The sequence below is a fragment of the Pleurodeles waltl genome, chromosome 2_2 (assembly GCF_031143425.1).
Source record: "Pleurodeles waltl isolate 20211129_DDA chromosome 2_2, aPleWal1.hap1.20221129, whole genome shotgun sequence".
Classification (NCBI taxonomy): domain Eukaryota; kingdom Metazoa; phylum Chordata; class Amphibia; order Caudata; family Salamandridae; genus Pleurodeles; species Pleurodeles waltl.
The window spans coordinates 528,294,203-528,311,140 of NC_090439.1; the positions used below are offsets into that span (position 1 = coordinate 528,294,203).

The 16,938-nt window shown below is 47.1% G+C and overlaps 1 protein-coding gene across 2 annotated transcripts in view; it reads left to right on the top strand.

The window, feature by feature from the left end:
* The window catches only part of TAF4B (TATA-box binding protein associated factor 4b), a 351,422-nt gene that overhangs the window by 47,914 nt on the left and 286,570 nt on the right, over positions 1–16,938 (top strand). The window lies entirely within an intron of this gene.

Genomic DNA, 16,938 nt, shown 5'->3' on the forward strand with positions numbered 1-16,938 from the left:
AAAAAAATGTTGTCTCATTTTGTATGTATTATGCTGAACACGCGATTCCTATTTCTCCTTTGAAAATCTGAAATGGAGTCTTTGCTCAAACATTCATCTTTTACCTAACTCCACCAATCTACATTCAGATGGCCTACATCCATCTTACACTTAACTCCCTTAGTGGATCTGCCTTTTAACTCCTATCCAGTTTTGCCCATTCCACTTAAACGTAGTTCACATATAAAGCCTGTGCTCCAGATCACTCAGCCATGCCGTGATTTACTTTTGCCTCTGGAAAACTGCCCCGTCACAGAGTCTCACTCCTATAAGCCTAACCTTACATTTGTGTCCATCACTGAAACAATTATCTGCTGAACTTCCCCTGACATATTGGCTGCTTTTCACACAGGCTCTCCTTCATCCCTTCCATTCTTCATAGTCTGAAAGAAAGCAAATTAGGCCTCCTGATTTAAACAAATATCCCTTCATCCACAAACTTCCTATGAATCTGAATGATTTTCCACCCTTCCACTTTCTTGCTTAGATTCAACATCTGCAATCTGTTGGGGTAGACGTTTTGCTGACCTCAGTAGCTTCCTTTTTGTAGACTTTTTTTTTTTTTTTTCCTCCCTTTTTCCTAATACTACCAAGTATTGGAAATCCAGCTGAAGTCAGTACTGTTTGACAGTATACTAATTTGTCTCACCTGGAGCGCCCACATCGCGGGCAGTCCTCTCAAACGCACTCTTGTGTCTGATGCTGGCTTGTTTACTGCTCCCAAGTGACCATCTCTCTCTTGCTATCTACCCTACCTCAGTTGTGCAAACCCATTCACTCCCCCTATTACGAGTTGTAAATTCGGATTAGATGGATATTAAACTGCCACACACAACTTAATCTTCTCTCCATTCCAGTTTCACTTGTCTCCAATAATTTGTTGAATTACAGTGCTCTGTTCAGCACCTCCGAAACCGCATACTGTGCTTCCCATATTTCTTCTTCAGTATACAACCATAGGTCTCCTCTAGACTCTGTACATTCGGTATCCAAAGGCTTGGATTCGCCACATGAAAACAACCAGGGTAAAGCCACATGTTTTGGATTCCTCATTATGTTTTGATAGTGCATTGAAACATAGCACACAACAGTAAACCAACAGACAACCTAAATCTATAGACACCCACATGCATTATGCAGTCAGACAACCCAGATATGGGCTCACGGAGACACAGGTGGATGTTGGATTTATGCTTTGTGGTTAAATGGCTGTGGTTGGATATGATGGCGTGTGGTTGTATAAATGGATGGGTACAGTTGCATAGCTGGATCAATTATAGTGTGGTTGGTCTGGTAATTGGATGGTTGCCATGTAGTCTGTGTGGAAAAGAACATTACTCATTGTGTTTTGTAGCCCCAGTAGAAGCATAAGTTAAATACTGGATTTTCAGATCACGTCACCTCTTGTCCCCTGGCTCTTTTTTGGACATTTATTGTTACTGACAATAAATACAGAGCTTCAACTAGTTGATTTGTGGGAAACCTGGGAACTTTACTTACTGGGCTGACTGATAGTATTCATCTCATAAGCAGTAATACTTCTCAGTATCTTTGTTTTTTATTGGCATTTTGATTTCCATTGTGAGTTTACAGGCGGGTATGTTGGTGTACATAGTAGTTGGCAAATACAGGCTATATTACTGATATAGTAAAGTTATCACACAATGTTATGATATGTTATACCATCCCCTTCCCACCTGCCCCCAAAAACGAACTACGGTTCCATTTGGTGGGTGATATACTGTGGGTTGTAATTCCTATTAGTGCCAGGGACGTGTAATCCATGTAGTAGCTAGTGGTTACTGTAAGGAAATGCCTCCTTGGCATGGTTGCCCCCTGACTTTTTGCCTTTGCTGATGCTATGTTTACAATTGAAAGTGTGCTGAGGCCTGCTAACCAGGCCCCAGCACCAGTGTTCTTTCCCTAACCTGTACGTTTGTATCCACAATTGGCAGACCCTGGCCTCCAGATAAGTCCCTTGTAACTGGTACTTCTAGTACCAAGGGCCCTGATGCCAAGGAAGGTCTCTAAGGGCTGCAGCATGTCTTATGCCACCCTGGAGACCTCTCACTCAGCACAGACACACTGCTTGCCAGCTTGTGTGTGCTAGTGAGGACAAAACGAGTAAGTCGACATGGCACTCCCCTCAGGGTGCCATGCCAGCCTCTCACTGCCTATGCAGTATAGGTAAGACACCCCTCTAGCAGGCCTTACAGCCCTAAGGCAGGGTGCACTATACCATAGGTGAGGGTACCAGTGCATGAGCATGATACCCCTACAGTGTCTAAACAAAACCTTAGACATTGTAAGTGCAGGGTAGCCATAAGAGTATGTGGTCTGGGAGTCTGTCAAACACGAACTCCACAGCACCATAATGGCTACACTGAAAACTGGGAAGTTTGGTATCCAACTTCTCAGCACAATAAATGCACACTGATGCCAGTGTACATTTTATTGCAAAATACACCCCAGAGGGCACCTTAGAGGTGCCCCCTGAAACTTAACCGACTGTCTGTGTAGGCTGACTAGTTCCAGCAGCCTGCCACACTAGAGACATGTTGCTGGCCCCATGGGGAGAGTGCCTTTGTCACTCTGAGGCCAGTAACAAAGCCTGCACTGGGTGGAGATGCTAACACCTCCCCCAGGCAGGAGCTGTAACACCTGGCGGTGAGCCTCAAAGGCTCACCCCTTTGTCACAGCCCAGCAGGGCACTCCAGCTTAGTGGAGTTGCCTGCCCCCTCCGGCCACGGCCCCCACTTTTGGCGGCAAGGCTGGAGGGAACAAAGAAAGCAACAAGGAGGAGTCACTGGCCAGTCAGGACAGCCCCTAAGGTGTCCTGAGCTGAGGTGACTCTAACTTTTAGAAATCCTCCATCTTGCAGATGGAGGATTCCCCCAATAGGGTTAGGATTGTGACCCCCTCCCCTTGGGAGGAGGCACAAAGAGGGTGTACCCACCCTCAGGGCTAGTAGCCATTGGCTAGTAACCCCCCAGACCTAAAACACGCCCTTAAATTTAGTATTTAAGGGCTACCCTGAACCCTAGAAAATTAGATTCCTGCAAACTACAAGAAGAAGGACTGCCTAGCTGAAAACCCCTGCAGAGGAAGACCAGAAGACGACAACTGCCTTGGCTCCAGAAACTCACCGGCCTGTCTCCTGCCTTCCAAAGAACTCTGCTCCAGCGACGCCTTCCAAGGGACCAGCGACATCTGAATCCTCTGAGGACTGCCCTGCTTCGAAAAAGACAAGAAACTCCCGAGGACAGCGGACCTTCTCCAAAAAGACTGCAACTTTGTTTCAAGGAGCAGCTTTAAAGACCCCTGCAACTCCCCGCAAGAAGCGTGAGACTTGCAACACTGCACCCGGCGACCCCGACTCGGCTGGTGGAGGACCAACACCTCAGGGAGGACCCCCGGACTACTCTCCGACTGTGAGTACCAAAACCTGTCCCCCCTGAGCCCCCACAGCGCCGCCTGCAGAGGGAATCCCGAGGCTTCCCCTGACCGCGACTCTCTGAAACCTAAGTCCCGACGCCTGGAAAAGACCCTGCACCCGCAGCCCCCAGGACCTGAAGGACCGGACTTTCACTGGAGAAGTGACCCCCAGGAGTCCCTCTCCCTTGCCCAAGTGGAGGTTTCCCCGAGGAAGCCCCCCCTTGCCTGCCTGCAGCGCTGAAGGGATCCGTTGATCTCTCATAGACTAACATTGCAAACCCGACGCTTGTTTCTACACTGCACCCGGCCGCCCCCGCGCTGCTGAGGGTGACATTTCTGTGTGGGCTTGTGTCCCCCCCGGTGCCCTACAAAACCCCCCCTGGTCTGCCCTCCGAAGACGCGGGTACTTACCTGCAAGCAGACCGGAACCGGGGCACCCCCTTCTCTCCATTCTAGCCTATGCGTTTTGGGCACCACTTTGAACTCTGCACCTGACCGGCCCTGAGCTGCTGGTGTGGTGACTTTGGGGTTGCTCTGAACCCCCAACGGTGGGCTACCTTGGACCAAGAACTGAACCCTGTAAGTGTCTTACTTACCTGGTAAAACTAACAAAAACTTACCTCCCCCAGGAACTGTGAAAATTGCACTAAGTGTCCACTTTTGAAATAGCTATTTGTCAATAACTTGAAAAGTATACATGCAATTGAAATGATTCAAAGTTCCTAATGTACTTACCTGCAATACCTTTCAAACAAGATATTACATGTTAAATTTGAACCTGTGGTTCTTAAAATAAACTAAGAAAAGATATTTTTCTATAACAAAACCTATTGGCTGGATTTGTCTCTGAGTGTGTGTACCTCATTTATTGTCTATGTGTATGTACAACAAATGCTTAACACTACTCCTTGGATAAGCCTACTGCTCGACCACACTACCACAAAATAGAGCATTAGTATTATCTCTTTTTACCACTATTTTACCTCTAAGGGGAACCCTTGGACTCTGTGCATGCTATTCCTTACATTGAAATAGCACATACAGAGCCAACTTCCTACATTGGTGGATCAGCGGTGGGGTACAAGACTTTGCATTTGCTGGACTACTCAGCCAATACCTGATCACACGACAAATTCCAAAATTGTCATTAGAAATTGATTTTTGCAATTTGAAAAGTTTTCTAAATTCTTTAAAGTCCTGCTAGGGCCTTGTGTTAGATCCTGTTTAGCATTTCTTTTAGAGTTTAAAAGTTTGTAAAAGTTTGAATTAGATTCTAGAACCAGTTTTAGATTCTTAAAAAGTATTCCAACTTTTAGAAGCAAAATGTCTAGCACAGATGTGGCTGTGGTGGAACTCGACACCACACCTTACCTCCATCTACAGATGAGAGAGCTAAGGTCACTCTGTAAACTAAAGAAAATAACCATAGGCCCCAAACCTACCAAAATACAGCTCCAGGAGCTTTTGGCAGAGTTTGAAAAGGCCAACCCCTCTGAGGGTGGCAACTCGGAGGAAGAGGATAGTGACTTGGAGGGAAATTCCCCCCTACCAGTCCTATTTAGGGAGAACAGGGTCTCTCAAACCCTGACTCCAAAAATAATAGTCAGAGATGCTGGTTCCCTCACAGGAGAGACCAACACCTCTGAAATCACTGAGGATAACTCCAGTGAAGAGGACATCCAGTTAGCCAGGATGGCCAAAAGATTGGCTTTGGAAAGACAGATCCTAGCCATAGAGAGGGAAAGACAAGAGATGGGCCTAGGACCCATCAATGGTGGCAGCAACATAAATAGGGTCAGAGATTCTCCTGACATGTTGAAAATCCCTAAAGGGATTGTAACTAAATATGAAGATGGTGATGACATCACCAAATGGTTCACAGCTTTTGAGAGGGCTTGTGTAACCAGAAAAGTGAACAGATCTCACTGGGGTGCTCTCCTTTGGGAAATGTTCACAGGAAAGTGTAGGGATAGACTCCTCACACTCTCTGGAAAAGATGCAGAATCTTATGACCTCATGAAGGGTACCCTGATTGAGGGCTTTGGATTCTCCACTGAGGAGTATAGGATTAGATTCAGGGGGGCTCAAAAATCCTCGAGCCAGACCTGGGTTGACTTTGTAGACTACTCATTAAAAACACTAGATGGTTGGATTCAACGCAGTGGTGTAAGTAATTATGATGGGCTGTACAATTTATTTGTGAAAGAACACCTGTTAAGTAATTGTTTCAATGATAAACTGCATCAGCATCTGGTAGACCTAGGACCAATTTCTCCCCAAGAATTGGGAAAGAAGGCGGACCATTGGGTCAAGACAAGGGTGTCCAAAACTTCCACAGGGGGTGACCAAAAGAAAGGGGTCACAAAACCTCCCCAGGGGAAAGGTGGTGAGACAGCCAAAAATAAAAATAGTAAAGAGTCTTCTACAGGCCCCCAAAAACCTGCACAGGAGGGTGGGCCCAGAGCCTCTTCACAAAACAATCCTGGGTACAAGGGTAAAAACTTTGATCCCAAAAAGGCCTGGTGTCGAAACTGTAGTCAGTCTGGACACCAAACTGGAGACAAGGCCTGTCCCAAGAAAAGTTCCACTCCAAACTCCAATCCAGGTAACACTGGAATGGCTAGTCTCCAAGTGGGATCAACAGTGTGCCCAGAGCAAATCAGGGTCCACACTGAAGCTACTCTAGTCTCTGAGGGTGGGGTGGATTTAGCCACACTAGCTGCCTGGCCGCCTAACATGCAAAAATACAGGCAGCAGCTCTTTATTAATGGGACAAGTGTAGAGGGCCTGAGGGATACAGGTGCCAGTGTCACCATGGTGACAGAGAAACTGGTTTCCCCTGGCCAATACCTGACTGGAAAAACTTATACAGTCACCAATGCTGACAATCAAACTAAAGAACATCCCATGGCAATGGTAACTTTAGAATGGGGAGGGGTCAATGGCCTGAAACAGGTGGTGGTCTCCTCAAACATCCCAGTAGACTGTCTGCTTGGAAATGACCTGGAGTCCTCAGCATGGGCTGAGGTAGAACTAAAAACCCATGCAGCCATGCTGGGTATCCCTGAACTGGTGTGTGTAAAAACAAGAGCACAATGCAAGGCACAGGGTGAAAAAGTAGAGCTGGAGTCTGGAAAAATGGCCCAGCCTACCAAGAGAAAAGGAAAGTCAGTTGGGAAACCAACTGCAACACAGTCAGAAAAAGAGAACCTCTCTTCTCAGGAAGAAGTTCTGCTCTCTGAGGGAACTGAGCCTTTAGAGCTTGAACCTTATCAGGTTGAGCTCTTAGGCCCAGGGGGACCCTCAAGGGAGGAGCTGTGTAAGGGACAAGAAACCTGTCCCTCTCTTGAAGGCCTTAGGCAGCAAGCTGCTGAAGAGTCCAAGGGCAAGAAAAATGGAACACATAGGGTCTATTGGGAAGATGGACTCCTGTACACTGAGGCCAGAGACCCCAAACCTGGTGCCACTAGGAGAGTGGTAGTGCCTCAGTCGTTCAGAGAGTTTATTCTGACCTTAGCCCATGATATTCCCCTTGCTGGGCATTTGGGACAAACCAAGACGTGGGAGAGGTTAGTCAACGACTTCTACTGGCCCAATATGTCCCAGAAGGTTAAGGAGTTTTGCCTCTCCTGCCCCACCTGTCAATCCAGTGGTAAGACAGGTGGGCACCCAAAGGCCCCCCTCATTCCACTTCCAGTGGTGGGGGTCCCCTTTGAAATAGTGGGTGTGGACATAGTTGGTCCACTGGAACCTCCCACAGCCTCAGGAAATATGTACATCCTAGTAGTAGTGGATCATGCTACTAGGTATCCTGAAGCTATTCCCCTTAGGTCGACTACTGCCCCTGCAGTAGCCAAGGCCCTCATTGGTATCTTTACCAGAGTGGGTTTCCCTAAGGAGGTGGTGTCTGACAGAGGTACCAACTTCATGTCAGCATACCTAAAACACATGTGGAATGAGTGTGGAGTGACTTACAAATTCACTACACCATACCATCCACAAACTAATGGCTTAGTTGAGAGATTCAACAAGACATTAAAAGGCATGATCATGGGGCTCCCAGAAAAACTCAAAAGGAGATGGGATGTCCTCTTGCCATGTCTGCTTTTTGCTTACAGGGAGGTGCCACAGAAGGGAGTAGGATTCTCACCCTTTGAACTTCTGTTTGGCCACCCTGTAAGGGGACCACTTGCTCTTGTTAAAGAAGGCTGGGAGAGACCTCTTCATGAGCCTAAACAAGACATAGTGGACTATGTACTTGGCCTTCGCTCTAGAATGGCAGAGTACATGGAAAAGGCAACCAAAAACCTTGAGGCCAGCCAACAGCTCCAGAAGTTTTGGTATGACCAAAAGGCTGCACTGGTTGAGTTCCAACCAGGGCAGAAAGTCTGGGTTCTGGAGCCTGTGGCTCCCAAGGCACTCCAGGACAAATGGAGTGGCCCTTACCCAGTGCTAGAAAGGAAGAGTCAGGTCACCTACCTGGTGGACCTGGGCACAAGCAGGAGCCCCAAGAGGGTGATCCATGTGAACCGCCTTAAGCTCTTCCACGACAGGGCTGATGTAAATCTGTTGATGGTAACAGATGAGGATCAGGAGGCAGAGAGTGAACCTCTCCCTGATCTTCTATCATCAGACCCAAAAGATGGCTCAGTAGATGGAGTGATCTACTCAGACACCCTCTCTGGCCAACAGCAAGCTCATTGTAGGAGAGTCCTACAACAGTTTCCTGAACTCTTCTCCTTAACCCCTGGTCAGACACACCTGTGTACCCATGATGTGGACACAGGAGACAGCATGCCTGTCAAACAAAATCTTTAGACAGTCTGACCATGTTAAGGAAAGCATCAAGGTGGAAGTCCACAAGATGCTGGAATTGGGAGTAATTGAGCGCTCTGACAGACCCTGGGCTAGCCCAGTGGTCTTAGTTCCCAAACCTCACACCAAAGATGGAAAGAAAGAGATGAGGTTTTGTGTGGACTACAGAGGGCTCAATTCTGTCACCAAGACAGATGCTCATCCAATTCCTAGAGCTGATGAGCTCATAGATAAATTAGGTGCTGCCAAATTCTTAAGTACCTTTGACTTGACAGCAGGGTACTGGCAAATAAAAATGGCACCTGGAGCAAAAGAGAAAACAGCATTCTCCACACCTGATGGGCATTATCAGTTTACTGTTATGCCCTTTGGTTTAAAGAATGCCCCTGCCACCTTCCAAAGGTTGGTGAATCAAGTCCTTGCTGGCTTGGAGTCCTTTAGCACAGCTTATCTTGATGATATTGCTGTCTTTAGCTCCACCTGGCAGGATCACCTGGTCCACCTGAAGAAGGTTTTGAAGGCCCTGCAATCTGCAGGCCTCTCTATCAAGGCATCCAAATGCCAGATAGGGCAGGGAACTGTGGTTTACTTGGGCCACCTTGTAGGTGGAGGCCAAGTTCAGCCACTCCAACCCAAGATCCAGACTATTCTGGACTGGGTAGCTCCAAAAACCCAGACTCAAGTCAGGGCATTCCTTGGCTTGACTGGGTATTACAGGAGGTTTGTGAAGGGATATGGATCCATTGTGACAGCCCTCACTGAACTCACCTCCAAGAAAATGCCCAAGAAAGTGAACTGGACTGTGGAATGCCAACAGGCCTTTGACACCCTGAAACAAGCAATGTGCTCAGCACCAGTTCTAAAAGCTCCAGATTATTCTAAGCAGTTCATTGTGCAGACAGATGCCTCTGAACATGGGATAGGGGCAGTTTTGTCCCAAACAAATGATGATGGCCTTGACCAGCCTGTTGCTTTCATTAGCAGGAGGTTACTCCCCAGGGAGCAGCGTTGGAGTGCCATTGAGAGGGAGGCCTTTGCTGTGGTTTGGTCCCTGAAGAAGCTGAGACCATACCTCTTTGGGACTCACTTCCTAGTTCAAACTGACCACAGACCTCTCAAATGGCTGATGCAAATGAAAGGTGAAAATCCTAAACTGTTGAGGTGGTCCATCTCCCTACAGGGAATGGACTTTATAGTGGAACACAGACCTGGGACTGCCCATGCCAATGCAGATGGCCTTTCCAGGTTCTTCCACTTAGAAAATGAAGACTCTCTTGGGAAAGGTTAGTCTCATCCTCTTTCGTTTGGGGGGGGGGTTGTGTAAGGAAATGCCTCCTTGGCATGGTTGCCCCCTGACTTTTTGCCTTTGCTGATGCTATGTTTACAATTGAAAGTGTGCTGAGGCCTGCTAACCAGGCCCCAGCACCAGTGTTCTTTCCCTAACCTGTACTTTTGTATCCACAATTGGCAGACCCTGGCATCCAGATAAGTCCCTTGTAACTGGTACTTCTAGTACCAAGGGCCCTGATGCCAAGGAAGGTCTCTAAGGGCTGCAGCATGTCTTATGCCACCCTGGAGACCTCTCACTCAGCACAGACACACTGCTTGCCAGCTTGTGTGTGCTAGTGAGGACAAAACGAGTAAGTCGACATGGCACTCCCCTCAGGGTGCCATGCCAGCCTCTCACTGCCTATGCAGTATAGGTAAGACACCCCTCTAGCAGGCCTTACAGCCCTAAGGCAGGGTGCACTATACCATAGGTGAGGGTACCAGTGCATGAGCATGATACCCCTACAGTGTCTAAACAAAACCTTAGACATTGTAAGTGCAGGGTAGCCATAAGAGTATGTGGTCTGGGAGTCTGTCAAACACGAACTCCACAGCACCATAATGGCTACACTGAAAACTGGGAAGTTTGGTATCAAACTTCTCAGCACAATAAATGCACACTGATGCCAGTGTACATTTTATTGCAAAATACACCCCAGAGGGCACCTTAGAGGTGCCCCCTGAAACTTAACCGACTGTCTGTGTAGGCTGACTAGTTCCAGCAGCCTGCCACACTAGAGACATGTTGCTGGCCCCATGGGGAGAGTGCCTTTGTCACTCTGAGGCCAGTAACAAAGCCTGCACTGGGTGGAGATGCTAACACCTCCCCCAGGCAGGAGCTGTAACACCTGGCGGTGAGCCTCAAAGGCTCACCCCTTTGTCACAGCCCAGCAGGGCACTCCAGCTTAGTGGAGTTGCCCGCCCCCTCCGGCCACGGCCCCCACTTTTGGCGGCAAGGCTGGAGGGAACAAAGAAAGCAACAAGGAGGAGTCACTGGCCAGTCAGGACAGCCCCTAAGGTGTCCTGAGCTGAGGTGACTCTAACTTTTAGAAATCCTCCATCTTGCAGATGGAGGATTCCCCCAATAGGGTTAGGATTGTGACCCCCTCCCCTTGGGAGGAGGCACAAAGAGGGTGTACCCACCCTCAGGGCTAGTAGCCATTGGCTACTAACCCCCCAGACCTAAACACGCCCTTAAATTTAGTATTTAAGGGCTACCCTGAACCCTAGAAAATTAGATTCCTGCAAACTACAAGAAGGACTGCCTAGCTGAAAACCCCTGCAGAGGAAGACCAGAAGACGACAACTGCCTTGGCTCCAGAAACTCACCGGCCTGTCTCCTGCCTTCCAAAGAACTCTGCTCCAGCGACGCCTTCCAAGGGACCAGCGACCTCTGAATCCTCTGAGGACTGCCCTGCTTCGAAAAAGACAAGAAACTCCCGAGGACAGCGGACCTGCTCCAAAAAGACTGCAACTTTGTTTCAAGGAGCAGCTTTAAAGACCCCTGCAACTCCCCGCAAGAAGCGTGAGACTTGCAACACTGCACCCGGCGACCCCGACTCGGCTGGTGGAGAACCAACACCTCAGGGAAGACCCCCGGACTACTCTCCGACTGTGAGTACCAAAACCTGTCCCCCCTGAGCCCCCACAGCGCCGCCTGCAGAGGGAATCCCGAGGCTTCCCCTGACCGCGACTCTCTGAAACCTAAGTCCCGACGCCTGGAAAAGACCCTGCACCCGCAGCCCCCAGGACCTGAAGGACCGGACTTTCACTGGAGAAGTGACCCCCAGGAGTCCCTCTCCCTTGCCCAAGTGGAGGTTTCCCCGAGGAAGCCCCCCCCTTGCCTGCCTGCAGCGCTGAAGGGATCCGTTGATCTCTCATAGACTAACATTGCAAACCCGACGCTTGTTTCTACACTGCACCCGGCCGCCCCCGCGCTGCTGAGGGTGAAATTTCTGTGTGGGCTTGTGTCCCCCCCGGTGCCCTACAAAACCCCCCCTGGTCTGCCCTCCGAAGACGCGGGTACTTACCTGCAAGCAGACCGGAACCGGGGCACCCCCTTCTCTCCATTCTAGCCTATGCGTTTTGGGCACCACTTTGAACTCTGCACCTGACCGGCCCTGAGCTGCTGGTGTGGTGACTTTGGGGTTGCTCTGAACCCCCAACGGTGGGCTACCTTGGACCAAGAACTGAACCCTGTAAGTGTCTTACTTACCTGGTAAAACTAACAAAAACTTACCTCCCCCAGGAACTGTGAAAATTGCACTGTGTCCACTTTTGAAATAGCTATTTGTCAATAACTTGAAAAGTATACATGAAATTGAAATGATTCAAAGTTCCTAATGTACTTACCTGCAATACCTTTCAAACAAGATATTACATGTTAAATTTGAACCTGTGGTTCTTAAAATAAACTAAGAAAAGAGATTTTTCTATAACAAAACCTATTGGCTGGATTTGTCTCCGAGTGTGTGTACCTCATTTATTGTCTATGTGTATGTACAACAAATGCTTAACACTACTCCTTGGATAAGCCTACTGCTCGACCACACTACCACAAAATAGAGCATTAGTATTATCTCTTTTTACCACTATTTTACCTCTAAGGGGAACCCTTGGACTCTGTGCATGCTATTCCTTACTTTGAAATAGCACATACAGAGCCAACTTCCTACAGTTACACTCCAGTCGAAGGCTATGTAGGGCTAACTACACAGTAACAGCTTATTGATGTTTGGGGGGGAGTGGGGTGAGGGATTTTTGGACCTGGGTAAATAAAGGGTTGAGTGTCTTCACTAACTTTCAGGCATAGGGTGTAATGTGAAGGATCGATCTACTCTAAGCTTTGACTCCCTGGTCTCTCTGGTCTCTCTGTGCTCGAAAGGACTCCAACAAAGCATCCCATTCTAATGATATCGGTTTCTGTTGTAGCCCTCTATGTTCCTCATGTTGGAGTGCCAGGCTCTCAGCCTGGCCCCAGCGCAGCACCTCTTCTCTCCAGGAAATAATTGGAGGGAACCGAGGGGACTTCCAATGTCTGGTCAACTGCTGCTTCGCTAAGAGCGTAGCCAAGTCCATAAAGAGTGAAATCCCTTTAGAGCCTCGGGTCTAGCGTATAAACCCAATAGAAAATGATCTGGTGCTAGCTCCATATCGACACCTGTAAGGTCCATTGATGATGCCCTTATAGCGTACCAGTACTGTGCGAGGCAAAGGCACATCCAGAGCATATGGGTGAGGTTAGCATCATGAGTATGACAACGGGGGCACTGAGCCCGAAGCTGAGGGGGTACATTGTGTTGAGTCTATGTGGTGTAAGATATGCGCGATGATAGAGGCAAAATTGTATCAGCTTAAACCTAGAATTTCAGGATATCTGTTTGGACTATTGCAGAAGAAAGGACCCACCCAATGTCAGTGACCCATTTTGTTTTAAGCAAATTCAACGGCATGTTGAGATGCGCACGGAGTCCCTTATACAACCATTGGGTAAGGTGCCTACTGTGTTCCATTGTGTGAAGGGCCTAAAGGAGTTCATGTGTTGCCGGCTCAGAGCAATCAGGTGTCTAGTATCTGTGAACATAAACTAGTATTTTGGCATGGGTTAAGAAGAGTGTCTGGCAACCCATGAGCCTGCACAAAGTTAGATGTGACATCAACGTTCTCTCTCCGAACAGGTCTCTCAGGAAATGGACTCCCTGTTGTTCCCGTTTCCAGAGCATGGCATTTTGTATAGAACATGAGAGTGGGAAGTCCGCAAAGAGGCACATTTGGTGCATATGGAACCAAAGTGGATGTATGTCATCACCATTTTCCATTGTGCAGCAAAGTAGCACCTATGGGTGACTTACGGGGGTTCGGGCATTCTCAGTATCTCCCCTCAGCCAACCTAGGGTGACTGTTGGCTGCAACACTTGGTATTATTTGAGGATGTCAGAGATGCCATCACTGGAAGTGTCTTTGCCTGTGTTAATGCTATTTTAGCTTTTTTCCCTTCTCAAAGTTATTTTAGGTTGGGTCTCTAAAAATCGACAAAATATAAGGCTGCCTTGAATGTTGTCCTCTCTATTTTTAGGGTCTTGGAAGTGCTATTGTACCTCCATGGTAGTTCTGTTCTTGCATGCCAGCGCAGACCGGGAATGGGTCTTCTTTCAAGCTTCCTGCATCATTTAGCCTGTTATCTGTTATGTTTTGCACTAGTTTCCCACACAGTCGCTTTATTTGGGGATAACAGTCATGCTATAGCTGATGAGATTTACCATCTTTCCCATCCTCTATGGCCCTTTTTCAAGAAGGAGTTTGAAAGAGTATAGTTGATATCTTGTTAGGCCACATATCGCTGATACTACGGAAGTTTCTGGTTCTCTATCATGATTGAAGAAATGGGAGAATATTATCCCTTTTCTGTCTTCCTACTTCCTGATGATTGAGCAGGGGCAACAACCCTGACAGTCTTCTTTTGCTAGTGGAATTCATAAACCAGCAAGTGGGGGAACAGCCTTATTTTGAATTCGTACAATAGATCCCTCCAATTTTGATATTGATGCTGTTATCTTATTTCTTAATAAGATAACAGCATCAATAAGTTAGCCTTAAATGCTCTGGAAGGACCTAAAGCAGTTCAGGCTTCCAGGAGATTATCTTCACAAGCCTCCTCTTTGTGCATGTTCTGTAATTATTAATTGTTGTGCAACGTTTGCAACATCCATCCCTTGTCTTAGATTGTGAAAATATTTCTCTCATTCTAAGGAGGCCCTTTTTAGAAACAGTGGAAGATTTGGGAAGCTTCTATTCCTACTGTGGATCTCCAAAACAGCAGTGCTGGAACAGGTGCTTCGTTAGTTAATTGATTTCTGAATGCTTTGAAACACTTTTCCCCTAAAGTTTGTTCAGTCCCAGTGAGATTTTAACCTTGTGCCATCCCCTTCATTCCTAGTACTTGAAAATGTTATCTCGTGGTCAGTCACCCTCTTCTCACTTTCCCACCTTATCCCCTCTTTTTCACTCTTACTTCCCTCTCGGACCTTCATACTTTACATGTGCTCTCAAACTCGCCCTCACACTCTTGTCGTCTTTAATTGCCACATCATTTCCCCGCTAGCTCATTTCTCTGTGCCCTCTATAGTCCTTTTTAGGGTCGAGCCTGCATTGCATGCGCTCGCGCATGAGTATCGCAGCGAGACGCTTTAGTATTTAGAAAAGGGCTCGGAGCCCTGTCACCTTCACGTCAGTGTTTTTTATTGGTTTGTGGGCTTGCCTAATAAAATCTGCTTGCTTTCATTAGTCGAAGGCACGCATATGTCATGCCTTTTCCGGTGGCTAGCCCTCCTCGAGCGCAGCGACCAAGTACAGAAAACATGCGAGGCTCGCTGTTTTCCATCGGGCTCGTGGACTTCTTTTTTTTCTAATTTACGAGCGCGATCTCGCTTGGCAGAAGTCGAACGCTTTACATAGTTAATTTCACTTTTTCGGGTTATGTACATAAATGCACTTTTGCCCGATAGGTGAAAAGTCGGGTTAGGAGTTTACAACGCGATCAGCTCTAACATGAGCAAACGCGAGACCCGTTGCATTGTAAATGCTTGTTCTTTCTGTGTCCTCTTTCTAGCATAACCAGTCACTTGGACTCGACCCACTTTATCTGACATCCTTTTTCTTTTCCCTCTGTTCTCCTGTTATACATCTGTACCACCTCCCATGTCTCTTAACCATCCCTCTTTCTCACACCCTCTCTCCACCAGTAATTGGGGTTTGTTTGCCATAAAACTTCCATGTTAAAAAGTAAAACAGGAAGTGGGTTCATTTGCTTAATTTCTTTCCTTACCTGACCAGTGTATGCTGAAAGCTAAACCATATTTCTTTTTCCGTCAATGCAGAGGAGAAATGACACTTTTTAGTCCTGATTGGGCCATAAATCCTGTGCTCTTACTCCAAAGAGAAGCAGCAGTTCTCTGGAACGAAAAAAGATTGTGCTATTTCCAGCAAACAACTGTGCAAAATATTGTACTTTGTATTAAGCACTGTTATGCTATGGCAAATGAGTCCACTCAGTGCATTAGCATGCACTGCTGTGCTTGCCCTCCTTAAGAATGTCTCTTCGGGACACCTTTTAGGCAGTGTCTTGAGCCTCTGTGCATGTGTCTCTTACCAGACCCTCTATCTTTTGGCTTACTGCTCTTTAAATATTTCTAAATGAGCAGTCTGGAAATATGTGTGCTTCGTGGATGCTTTCATCTTTCTACTGATTGCCTACTATCCTCCCCACTCCTGTGACCATGTTAATAATGGTAATTATTTTTTCTGATAACACCGTGTCACAGCAACAAGAAGAGTTATTTATGTATTACATGAATCCCTTCCGGTGACCTATCTTTTGTTGACCCTCAACCTTTCTGCATCCACTATAGCAGCTGGTATGTCTAGATGAATATACATCTAAGGCATGTGTTTAGATGCCAAATTGTTGTGAGCAGTACAGGTTTTACGGTTCAGTTGTGTCGTCATTGTCTTGTATCTCATTGCTGCTGTCTGTGATTGAGATTCTGCATAGAGGTTCAAGTCGGGGCAGGAAGTAGCTATGGAATAATTATCAGGAGGCTGAAAGTTTCTGGAATCTTCAGTTTTCCATCTAGATGAATTCTTCTCATCGGTAATGTAGGTTTACCACTTCAGGATTATGTGGGTGAAGACCATACTTGTTTTCTATGGTGTGGATCAGTGCATGATGTTCAACTGCATCATATATTTTACAGAGATAGGGTAGGATTCATAGATCTGTCCCATCAGGATCAAGAGGTCATCTTGGATTAGCTCCAGTGAAGTTTATTAGCACACTATGGTATGAAGCGGGATTGCAGTCTTGGAGGCAGTTGGTTTCTTTGAGTTGGTTTTGAAGTTGGTTAGAGACTGCCTCTTCTGTGATACTAGTGTTCCAGATGATGCTTGTTGTTGGAAGTAGTTGGCCAGATTATCTGGATTGAATGTGCACTTTACAGCACAGGTAGGATCTATCTTGTTTTGTGGTAATCTGGAAGGGCCCTTGAATAAGGTGGTGATGAAGTTGTCGAGGGGAGATGGTTTGCTAGTGCAGCGGAGGAGGATAGATTGTAGTTTTCACATCTAGTGACCTTGAAAGAATTCAGAATGGCTGCAAGGTTAATGTGGGTTGATGTTCAAGGTATGGAATGTAGACCAAGTAGATGTCTGATAGGGTTGATCATTATAGTGAAGAGGTGATTATGGTGTTGCACTTGTTAAATAAGCAGGCAGCTGGGTCTTCTGGTAGGGGCTGATACAAAGTTTAACTGCCTTCAGAGTGCT